Consider the following 13,345-nt stretch of genomic DNA (forward strand, 5'->3'; position numbering starts at 1 on the left):
TGTCAGTCGGGTTTAGAAAAGCTTGTTTGTGTGTGTCTCTAAGTGTCCTTGTTTGCAGCGTCTTTCCATCATCATTGTCAGTAGCAGCAGCTCTCAGCAGAATAATGCATCTGGGACTATATGATGGAAACTGTAAATGAGTAGCTCACCACACATGTATTGGATGATGTTATAGATGAAAGAAACAAAGGTTCCCCTTGATATTTCCCATCAAATCATTTTACTCAACTAGGGCTGGATATTGCCTAGTACCTCACAACGCCTTATATAGCCTGATACAGGGTCCACCATACAATGTGAATACCGATCGTCAGAGTTTCTGGTGGAGGTTAACCAGCTGTTGTTGTTTTTTTGGTTTTTTTTAAAGGGACGTTGCACAGCAATCAACATCAAACAATGTAAATGTGCCTAAGTTAGCTGATATGAGCTAATTGGTTGTCCATTTGCCAAATGTCAAAAAGTCATGGGGGACACAGACTGACAGAATATAATAAAAGTCTTGTTTCCACAAGCCACTTTTTAGCATTAAAGTATATATCTCCATGGAAACAAGCAGGTGGCGCCCCCAGGCCAAAACTGAACAAAAATACAGACATTATTGTTTTTTCTCTTGTTTTTAGTGGTAGAGGAACTACTCGGAGGAAACATACACCCACCCGGGTCGATCCCAGCTAACCGCTGTGCTACCGCGTGCCTCTCCATAGTGTACCTGCAAGCATATAGCTGAAATAAAGATGTGCTGTGTAGTTTTAGTGGTGGGAGGGTTTGCTGAATCCATAGATTGTTGTTTGGTCTGGAATGATCGATAGCAAGGCATTTGACTTACCGTTATCCATTTTGCATTTTTTCAATTAGAGATGATTTTATTACTAAAGAGTTACCTTGAAAAACATGCATTCTCATGGAACATGGTGGCATTGTCTGCTTGTCTCCATGGAGATAGGTAGTTACTGGCAAACTGTGGGAAATTGATCTCTCTGGGTGGAGTCTGCCTGTCCTCCCCGTGTTACCATGGGTTATCTCCGGGTTCTCTCCGGGTTCTCCGGTTTCCTCCCACCGTCCAAACACATGCAAACACATGCATGTGTTAGGCAAAATTGGCAACTCTAAATTGGCCCTAGTGAATGAATGTGAGCGTGAATGGTTATCTGTGTGTCTCTGTGTTAACCCCGCCTAAGCACCAGAAGTCACTGGAATAGGCCCCAGTCACCTGCGACTCCGAACTGGAACAAGCGATAGACAATTAATTAATGAAAATAATTATTAAATGTATTCCCCTTTCTCGAAATCCAGAAAATGTTTGTGGAACCACACAATTATTTGACAAAAACGAATCTAGACACACGGTATTTCTTGTCCCACGGCCATTATCTTCCTCTGGCTTTACTTTTTGCACAGCACTTTCAATGCACTGCACACCATTATGCTCCTGTCTCCTCTCATCCCGCTCCTTCCTCTCCTCTCATTAGCGGCAGAAGACAGCCTTGGTTTAGTGTAACAGGCTGTCCATTTCCCTGTGTATGTATGTGTATGTGTATGAGGCATTATTTTCAGTGTGTTTACATGCGTGCGGTTCCCCTAAGCACCAGCCGGCTGGCCAGTTGCAAGGCTTGGTCTTTTAAAAGATCCCCTCATTAGCGGTTCCACTTGGAGTCCAGATCTTTTTTCTTCTTCGCCCGCTTTTACACGCATTAGACTGATGTTGCGTCCTCTCTCTCTCTCGCTAATGGATCAGAACAAAGGGGCACCAACCAATAGGCACGGAGATTGAAATCTTTAACAAGCCAAATGGTTTATAAGATAGCAGCAAACATTAAAAAAAACAACAGCATGCAGTGTAGTTGCTTCTGATTAGTCTCTATATATTCAACTTAATTGCAATCTTTTACAGCTTTTTGCAGAAGTTGCATTAATATTTATGCCTCGCCACAATCACGTACGCATTTGAATGCTTGTTTTGTAATCCAATTTTATCACAGTGCTAATCTGGTATTCTGAAGGAGTTCAGCTCCTTCATACCCTTTTGTGACCAGGCTGACTATATTACTGTCTTTTGAATACCAAATGTCCCCTTTGTAGAAAGTGACATAACAGTTTTTTTCTTAACATAACAGTTCTGAGTGGATGAAAATGATTTTATCTGCACTCTTCTCTTTTAAAAGGTTTTATAACGATAATTTATGTTCCTTTTTGTTTGTATTCTGATGCATCGTCTTGAATGCATCTATTCCTATTATATAAACAATTTGAATGATTGTGCCTTGCATTCCGATGCCAATATATTGTGACCTGAATTATCACAAACCTCGATTAACCAAATAATCTTGACGTCCTTATTTGCGATGGAAGAAGTAGATGCTTATTGCTAGTGCAAACCTGTTAAGATGTCACTTCTTCCTGGCTAATTCCTTCATGGCTGTTCTACACTGCAGTGAACTTCTTCTATGCTGTGCCCATGTTGTACCCAGATGGAGTTAAGTTTGTGTTTTACCCATGTTTATTGCATGGAGACTGCTCTTTGAGGTGCAAAAACTGTCCTAAGTTGCAGATCTCTGTCTACTTCTGTATATTTAAGGCACTCCATCATCATTTTATGGACTCTGGATTCCCTTTGGCGCAGACCACTCCTCCATATCATCCTCGTGCAAGACTAAGAACTAACTGCACATGACAGATTGTGTTTTATTCCAATAATGTTCATTTCAGTTTCCATTTCAAGTCAAAGAACTAGGAGTGAAACACTGTTGTATGAAACATTGGTCCTTATCAATAAACATCTGTATCAGTGAAGATGCCAGATTATAGCAAAGGTGCAAATTTCCATCTATGTAAATACAGTGGAGAAAAATATTGTATATGCCAAATATTAAAAAGCAAAGATTCCTGCACCTCTAGAAGGCAATATATGGTTACTAAGTGTGACTGAAATCAAAGTTGTCAATCAAACTATGCTGGTTCCAAGCCTGAACAAATGGAGCAGAGACCTAACATTTGACTACAAGCTGTATCTGTATGTAAATGATGTTTTGCTACCAGGAGGCAGATGATTTGCTGTGTTGACCTCAAATGGAAACGCTGACGTCATAAGGATGCTTTTGATTGTGATTTTGCCATACATTACAAAAATACTTAATGAGTACTAGTGGTAAATAATAATGTCTTCATATTTTCAGAGGTTTCCGATGTCCTTAAATGAGGTCGCACTGTGACTTGGTGTTTTTCTGGGAGTGGGACGGAGACACTCAGTTTCATTTTTCATGCCGCTATTGGATTTGCACATTTCACTTTCAAGGATTCTCAGTGGCATGTGAAAGCTCGGAGTATATTTCAGCCACTGAAAGCTGGGCATGAATAAGTTAACAGTGTCAAAATGTTTATTTATTCATTTATGAGTCTGTGCTCGTGCTCCAGCAGCAGCTCACCACCAAAGAACAATAACATATGCTTTTGTCTCAATGCAAATTATCTGCAGTGTTTTGAAATGAGTACATATTATATATCCCAATTTTTTTTGTTTTCATGGGTTGCGGGTTTCTTTTGAGATTTCAATCTCCTGAATTGGCCATTATTATATAATGTATCTTTTATTAAAATGGGCATGTGAGTGGAAAAGGAGGGTTAATTTATTTCAATGGGAATCAAAATGAAATACAAAGAGAATGCAGAATCTATTTTATTTTATAATTATACAATTTCCCTTGAATTGCATTGCAGAATATATCATACTGATGAATCTATTGATAACTTGTCATTGATACTTCATATAGTACTTTTATAGACTGATGTATTGGTTTGTATATTAACATGACAGGATTTTTCTGTCAAGTCAGCAGTGTTGAGATTATAAATGTGTTGAGTAAATGAATGACTTCACAATACTGCACATGCTGCCACAGGCAGTCACTAACCCCTTCATTCAGCTCTGTGCAATAAAGGAATACTACGTCCACTTGTTTATAATGTGTTTATAGTCACCAGAATATTCCCTGCCAAGAGGTATTTCACGGTGATTCTGCAAACTGTGTCTATGGTTTTTAATAGGAAATGAAAAAGGGATTTCTCATTTGTTTATCTATTTCTCAATAGATTTCCTGGGTAAGGAAATATTTACGTATTCATTTTGGCATAAGGCAAAGCAGTCATTTTATTATATTTGTGGCATTATTAGCACCATTTTAACCTGAGGTATAAAGGGCTGCAGAGTCTATCAACTGAGATTGCTCCAACTAAACCTGAACTCAGCTCAAACTCAAACTAAACCAGCTTTTAGCAAGAGGCCTTTGGTTTATGTATGGTGAGATAAAGGATTTCCAAATTATGAAAAATTAAGACTATTTACATGTAATGAACATAAAGCTATTTGCCCACAAACCAAAAGGTTGGATGTTCATTCCCTGTAGCTGGCAATGCATTCTACCATTTACCACTTAACTAGGGGTGGAAAATATATATCGAAATTCAGATAATATCCTGAATATAAAATATCAAGTATATCATGTGTAGGAAAATATGTTACCAAAAGAGCTGATTATAAATAAAAAATAAAAAGCATAATGTAGTTGACTTACAAATGAGGGTAAGGAAATACTGTGGAAAACCTCATCTAATACATTTAAAACATGTGTTAACACATTTGTGTTGGATTTACATGACATTGTCTGAATATTGTAGTCAGCGTACTAAAAAAAGAGATATTAATTCTGGTATATAATGTTTTTATAGCACCTTTCAAGAGCCTTATGCTAAACATACTTTTACATTTATGCAAGATATACTATGTCCACTGTAGCTTTAACCGTTAACCTTCCTTAATTCCTTGTTATAAACTATAAACTATCCATAAATCCTCATTGGTGTACACTGAATCTATCTATGCTTCATTAGTCAGTTGCAGTTTCTGCAGGCTTCTGCCTACACCCGGTCAAAAAACATTAATATATCTCGAATTTAGTTTTGTGCTTGAATGTTGAGCACCTTTTGTTTTGTTTTTGACCAAACCACAATAAAGTAAAAAGTAAAAGTTTCACAACCATAATTCCTTTATGAAACTCAATACCTGTAAATTCATGTGTTTCATGATGTGGTGAGGGTCAGAGGTGTATCTCCAGGTCAAGTGATCATTTTGTACAAAGCAACTGAACAGCAGGCATCTGAAACTGCTTGACTCTATGTTGCTTTGCTGTTTGTTTTGCAGAGAGAGATCATTTTACTGTTGTTTTTGCTCCTGTCAGTGCTGCTGTTTACATCCCCGTGTGGTTAATTGGATCAGCCAGCACTTATTAGCAATGTACTGCTAATATTAATGACTTCTCCCAAACCTACAGCATGCAACCACAAAAGGCATAATAATGTGGGGGAAAAACAACAAAATTGCAAGAAAGTACAAATATAAACATCAGGATTGCCCTTTGCCAAGGCAGTGGAGTTTTGCAGACTTTACTCAAACAGAATGATCACTGAGCCCTAAAACGTCTTTATAATACAGTATTGAAATGCGTGTAACCTCTATTATTTCATATTTTTGGCCTACTTTAAATGTCAAAATTGTAATTCAATCCTTCAAAAATATAACTAAATAAATACAAACTGCTCTCTGGATCTTCACCAACATGAATTGTAAAAAAAACATGCATTTTAAATTTTGAAAACATTTCCTTCATAGCATGAATTCCACGTTTCACTGAAACCTCTACCCAGAAGGCTCTATTTTGTCTGACATCAGAAAAAGTGGCCGGGAGCCAAGAAGCTGCCATACTTTAATAAGTTACAGATTGAAAACTCTGATCCATTTGTGCGAGCGACACAAAGTAAAAGAAAAAACTTGGAAGCCTGAAGGACTCGCAGACAAGGACCTATCCTACATCTGTGCCAAATCGTTTTCCTTTCAGCAGCTTAATCAATGACCATGATCAGGTCCACGGAGGGTTATGGAATGCAGAGGTGCCAACAGTGTTCTTCATCTGGTTGTTTTCAAATGCGAGAACAGACAAGGTGAAGTTAGGTGATGTTGTTACATAGTAGTTGGTGACTTTATTGCAATAGTTTATGAGATATAAAGTGGCTTGCTGTCGATCCTAAGATTAGTTGTCTGAATGTCTTTCTCATATAACAGTGTGTTGGTATTTCTTATACCGTCCAAATACAGACAGTCTTATGTGATAATTCCAGGGGTGGAAAGTAGCTAATTATAAATGCTCAAGTTACTGTGAACCTTTACTTGTAGTTGTAATCCCGTATGATTCTAGCATGTAATTTCAATTAGCTAAAAACTCATAGCAGTTACTGAGTACAGCCCAAGTCCCAATACACTTGCCTGACCCGCCAGCCCCGCCCACATTCTGTTCGAATGCGTAAGCGTCTGGAATCCGAGTCAAAGCCAATGAAGTCGTCGGTCATCCATTTACCTATCCAATCCCAGGCGGAGGTTTTAACGCGTCACACTGATACGGAAGGGTGAAGATACGGAAGTAGCTCTACACACACGTTCAAAAAACATTCAAGATGGCGGACCCGGCTCGTGACCGAGTGTTTACTTCTGCTCTCGCTTCGGTTTGAACAATCAGGAAAGTCGTTTCTACTTGCCATGATGAACGTCCGTTAGATGCGGTTATACGAAGGGCGTCATCGCAATTCAAGAAAGGAACCCTAGAAATTGAAAAGCAGCGGTCGAGCCCCAGACCCACACACAGTTTTGATAAGTAGTCGGCCAAAACTTGTTGGGAATGGCTGGTCAGGCAACCAATACACAGCTGTCTCACCCGTGTCTCTGCTCCTTTCTATGCCCACAAGCACACTTAACAGCATCCCCTGCTCTGATTGGCCAGAGCCAAAGAAATACACATTGAACGTTTTTTCAAGACTGATCTAAAATACTATTAAAATTGAACAAAATATAAATATTATTAACTACCGGTAGTACTTTGAGTATTTTTCATGTGTACTTTATACTTTTACTCAAGCACAGGTACCTTTACTAGTACTTGTAATTGAGTACATTTTCAGTGAAAGTATCTGTATTTTTCAGAACTCTTTCCCCACTGAGGCACGTTCTGACCAAAGTTATGAAAACCGTGACCCAAAAACCACAAAAAGTTACAACCGGTGGGCAGAGTAAAAGCACTCGTAAGCTTCACCATTTTAACTGAGCATTTCACATTTGTCTGTAAATGGAATTGTTGCTCTCAGTGATTTCAGGCGTTTGTCTCAATTAACACACAGCTTGACTCCTGGAGACTAGGGAATACTCTGCAACTGAATCAAAATTAAATCTAATGTTGCTGCTAATTATGAAGAGTATTTTCTCTTCAGTAGCTTTCACCTTCATCTGGCCCGCTGAGAATAAAGCGTCGTTCTGAGGCATTTCATTATCTAATCTACTGAGACGCTGTTCCTTACCCACACATTACCTTCATATCTCTGTCATACGACGCCTAATTATGTTTTGAAATGTTGACAGATTTGAATGTACAACTCCAAGTGTTGTCTTATCTCGCTGGAACATGCCCCATAGAGAGATCCAAACAGACATGAGCAGAGATGAAAAGAGTCTCCTCGGCTTTAATCATTAAAAGCCTTTAATCATGAAACTCAATTTTTCGAAACAGCTAAGCCCCACGGTACTACACCTCTCCAGTGGCCCCACACGCATACAGCTTACTGTACTGTATGAACAACAAGCATTGCCCCGTTCGCTCAGAGATTCAGCAAGTCACACCTGATATAACCTGTCACGTGCCCCCAACACAATCCAATTTACCTCTGCGATCGTGAGAACGTATAACTCGGTAGAATATTGGTGTGAAATCAATGCCCTCACACTTGTATTATACAATAAGCACTATCCTGTGCATGGCCTTCAGCAAATGACCTCAATCACAGTTTTATTTACAGCAAAGATGATACCAGTCTTTATAGTCTTAGCTTTACAGTTGTAGTTAAAAGCTGGAAATAGTGACAATTCTGTACTCTGCGCTAACAGTCATTATAATAAATACTGTTGTTTTAAGAGGCAAACAGATAAACAGACTACTGAAAAACAGTAGTTATGACAAGATAATATAGAATGTGGACCCTCTGTCATGCCTCCATTTGATATAAAGTAATACATTTTCAGATTGTTATGCAAAGTTGAAATCTTAGGCACGCTATTTTGGCAACAATGTTTACATGCACACCAAAAATCTGAACATTTTCTAATTTCTGGACTTATGAGTTTATCGAAATGTTATATAAACCATTTCATCTTATATGCGTAATCTTATTTCTTTCTGACAAGGAAGATTATGCAAAAAGGGCTTAATTTTTACTTTTACTTAACAGTTACTCACTAACCATTGATTAATTGACCCATTACCATTATTTGTTATTATTGATGTCTGGCTCTGTACCCAGTGTCCTTTTTGCTCTCTTATGTAGGTTATTGACACTGGTTATTTTCTCCTAAGGCTACATTTTTTGTGGAGATAACAACAGTTTATTTGCTTGATGTTAATGTGAAACGTTTGATGTGAAAAACATTGTTGGATATCAGGACTTTGAGATTGTTGTCTGTCATTCTTCCTCCCTGTGTGAGATACATTATTGCAGCACGACGAAAAGTTTCATCTCTTGTAAATAAAAACTTGCCAAGCTGCAGTATAAGGCTATAAAGTTTACCTCAAACACGGCGGCCGACTCCTGCCTTGACCTTGTGAACTACCTTGTCAGATGGTGTATTTTATTGAACACTTGCACTTGAGGTTCCTGGTGGTTGAGACTGTGTAGGTGTTTCATTTTTTATTTTATTTTTTATACAGGGAAAGTCCAATGAGAAAAGTTTTCTTTTTCATGGGTACCCACGCACGCACGCACACACGCACACACGCACACACGCGCACACACACACACACACACACACACACACAGGAGGCTAAAACACAAATACAACATTCAATTAAATTAACCAATACATAAAAACACATTTACACATACATTATGAGATCAAATTCTATAAAACAAGGGCACAGTGGGTAGTCCTTGACCAGTGCTTTAAAATCATTTGAAGGCATAAAATGATTAAATTGAAAAAGGGGAGCAAAGTTGTTGAAAGCCTTTTTTCCTGTCTCTGTGTTGACACGATGGGTCTGTAAGATAAAAATGGCCTGAGACCTCAAACGGTGAATACTTGAACTGATGTGCAAAAAGCAATCAGTCAAAATGCCAACAAGAGCCTTACACAAACAAAGAGAAATATATTTTAAAGTCCAGAAATTAATTTATATTATATTTTCTGGATCGCAATGTAATAGTATTTATTTATGTATTTATTTATTTTACAAATTGTAGATAGACGATTACTCCTTCCCTTATAGCCAGGGCCGGCCCTTCCACTAGGCCGTATAGGTTGATTGCTTATAGCAATCAACATTATGTCTCTCCTGGGACTGAAAGTTGCCCTCCCTGAATGAGGACAAACGTTAGCACTGGAAGCAGTCCCACACATGACTACAAACTACTTCTTCCTCACATTCTCGCGTGCTAATTCATGGAGATACATTGATCCCGGAGACGGCAATCGTGTGCCTTGCAGAGACCAGCTGGGGAGCTTGATAACACATTGCTGGTTTCTCCTGAGAGATCGCCTCTATCTGTTGATCTGCCTCTGAGCTGTGCATCTGAGCAGTTGTGTTCAAATGTACTGTTTATGTAGTAGGATGTGCACTAATAATCCCACAAGAGGCCATGCAAAAGGGAAACATGCTATGCACTTGAGGTCGCGTCTGCTCTGCTCTTTTCTACTGAGGCATTTCTGAGATTGAACCAGTGAAAGCAGAAGCCGACACACGTGATACAAGTGTTAAAGAAAGTGCACTCCAAGGTTAAATGTTTGTGGGGCTGAAGCTGATGGTAGAGATTTCCTGTACGATGAACTGTACTTTTCTCTCTCATGATAAATTAAGACCAAATCAAGCTGAGGAAAAAGACAATTAAATAAGGAACGTTTAAAAATAACAATTGTCAAGGGAAAAATATATATAAAAAGGAGAAATAGGTACCATGAAAATAATAACAGTTTGGGAAATTGTTTGTGTCTTATGTATGTATTTATATATTTTCCACAGTCAGTAAAGGCTATATCATCTCTCCTCTAACACAATATGATTTGCATATTCATTCATGCCGACAGCATTTTTTCAAGTTTTGTGTCGCTGTAACTTTTCTGGGATCGCCTCCTTGAAATGTCATTTCTTTGTCTGGAATGTCCCATAATATGACATTAAACATTTGTATGTGACGCCACAAGGCCAGGGTACGGGTCAGATTTTTGCAGACACTCTTCACAGTAAGAATACATGTTTTTCAATGTATTTTTTGAACAATAAATATACTTATTTAAATGTCATTATAAATAGGTTAAATGTGGAACTGTGGAACATCTCCATGTAGATTGGTAGCACGCCCTCCACCAGAAATGTTACATAGTGCACCTTTAAATGCTTTTATTTTGGACCCTTTAATAAGTGAACATAAAGTGGCCCTACATTGCTGTGTCGTGCTAATGCAAAATGAATGGCTCACTTCTTTGTCTCTTTCCGAATTAAATCACAACTGTTCAATTCATTTTCTTTCTGTCCTTTGTGTGCCTCTATCCCTCAAATCTCCAATCTCAATCTCTCACCATTTTACTCCAGATCGTAACCCTTCTCTTTCGCGTGTGCGTCTAGACTTGGTTCATTTCACAATACCGTTCATTGTCAAACTGAAAAATGAAAACTCGGGCTGTGAATACACAAGGTTCGGTTGTAATGGGATTCAGAGGTGAAAAACATAGGCTTGAAGCGGGGAACATTATAGCTGCAAATCTCTTTTCAGATGAGATGTCAAAATAGCCCAGTTTCCATGGAAATGAAAGGTTAGAAAAAAGAGCCTTGAACGTTTATTTAGTTCACATGCAATAACACTTACTATTAGTTTCAGTGTAATGAGACAGATATGTGGCAGTGACTTAGCAGAACCTTGTCAGATGAACTGAAGAAGCGACTTGGATGAGCGGCGAAACATATTCACTCTTGAAACTTTTGTACAGTTGACAGAATTATTTTTCCTTTGCAATAGAATGGACAACTGAGGGATTACAAAGACATCCTTCAAAACAAAATATGATACATCTCTTGAAATGTTGAAAAGTGCTCAAAATAGCGCTTATAAACAGGAAGCTGAAACCGGCCGTGAATAGACAAGCGGTATACTTTATTGAATCCATGAGCAAAAAAGGAGGAGTTTAACATCACCTGAAATATTATAACTTTGTATCATCACAAGTCTCACAATAATATCGTCACAATAAAATACGCCACAATGTGTTGAATTATAAGCTCCTTTGCTTTTATGAATTGTTTTGTTTCAGCCTCAGCTAAAAAATAGAGGGAACTACATAGACCATGAGCCTTTTTCTGTTTGCATGTTGTATATTGTTACATCCCTATAGATAAATACTCTACATTTGTCCCACTCTTCAATGCTGCTGGATTAAGAGCAACAAACAACACCAAACTGCACAGAAAGGCCAGGAGTTTAACCTGAAACCTTCTTGCTGTGAGGCAATAGTTCGAGCCACAAAGCTTTCAGATGAATAGTATAATTATGTTTTCTGATTTAGAGATTTCCAATGGTTTTATATCATGTTGCAATAGTCCTAACACTGTGATAAGTCAGGAGCTGGTGACTTTGGATTGCAGGAATGAGCCATGTCTTGGAATACAATAGAGCCCGTCACGATTTGTTGAAGATTTTATTATGTGTCATCTTTGCACTGAAACAAATGCAGCGACGTGAATAGGAATAGAAACCACTTCCCATGAAGTCGCTGGCTCTCGATCATCCAGGGACAGTGCACTAATGGAGTTGTTTGCATGCAAGCGGTACCTCCCCTGCACGGATCACTCACAGGTCAGCCGCACACGTGTCATCCACTCTGAAAGCCAGAAATACACACCCTCAAGCACACACAACATAATTAATCAAAATCAACACAAATGCTGTTATACCTCCACAGTTGCCAAGCTAATGAAACAATATGGCACGGCAATGCCCACTCGAGTCCCATAAAGAGACCATTTTGCTTTATCAGTGTCAGCTTTTACCTTGCTGCAGGTTCGTCGACACAGTACATATTTTAAAAGGTTACTCCCCACATAAGATTGAGACCATCTTCGTTGGTCTTGAAGTCTGCACACACCTTAGGATGGATAGGCATTTAGGACAAAACGCTGTAATTATGATTTAATTATTGTTTATGAGATAGCAAATGACAAGATTGATTGCTTCCTAGAATTAAGTTTTTGCTTCACTGCCACTCCTAAAAAATACTTTATTCAGGCAGTCTCAGTCTGTATTCATTGGTTTTAGAGTGATGGAAAAAACAAGACCTCAAAATATTAAAGTAGCTGAATCCCATGAATACCTGTTTATGTAAAAGTTCCAAAAATGCCACATGAACAACGTTTTCTTTTTTAATAAATATCCAGTGTCATAATTCATGCGTAATAATTAAATCTAGATTATTTTATTATCTATTGTATTCGTAGATGATCTTCTGTAGTGCCACTGTAACAGGATCAGTGGTGTTTTGGTTGTTCCAATTTAAACCGCTAATTGGCAATTAGCTTATAATGGTGCTACAAGCATAAACTTGAAGTGCTCTTGAAGTTGTTTACATTTTGGTTAAGCACAGTTATACTTCTCGTTACACTAGATAAATAGTAATACAAAAACGTGTACAATGTCTGTATTTCAGTTGCAAAATTCACCAGCTCTTTACCAACATTACCTAAGAAAAAATAACATTCATTCATTCATTTTCTACCGCTTTGCGCTTCCCGTCAGTCACCTGCGACCCGTAACGGGAAAAAATATCAACTTTACCTTAAATAAAAAATCCTGACTTCTGTTAGTTAGATTTTAAGACCCCACACTGCCAAAATCGCATATAGAAATAGCTGATTTCAAAATGAAAAGCAAAGTTTGCATCAGAAAAGGCATGCAAATCATTGAAGACAGATGAATTGGTGGGGCAGTCTTTGAAGGGAAATGCTGGAAGTAAATCCAAAGAACAAATTACACTGAGAGCTGTGAAATTGGTAATTCTTAACTATGAGTGAGGATGGCCTATCACCCCTCCTATGCACAGAAGGAAGTGGGGTGTAACAAGTGGAAAATGTGTTCAAATGCCTGAATAAACCTGCAACCGCTGCCTAATGACCAGATCAAAACACAAACAGTGAAGCATGACAGTGGTTCGCAAACATCTCTTCGATCCCAGACACTAAAAATGTCTGTGTTGTTACCAACGACATTAGTAGCAGTG

The sequence above is a fragment of the Eucyclogobius newberryi genome, unplaced genomic scaffold (genome assembly GCF_026437365.1).
Source record: "Eucyclogobius newberryi isolate DKJ021-1_F unplaced genomic scaffold, fEucNew1.0.hap1 SCAF_11, whole genome shotgun sequence".
Taxonomy (NCBI): Eukaryota; Metazoa; Chordata; class Actinopteri; order Gobiiformes; family Gobiidae; genus Eucyclogobius; species Eucyclogobius newberryi.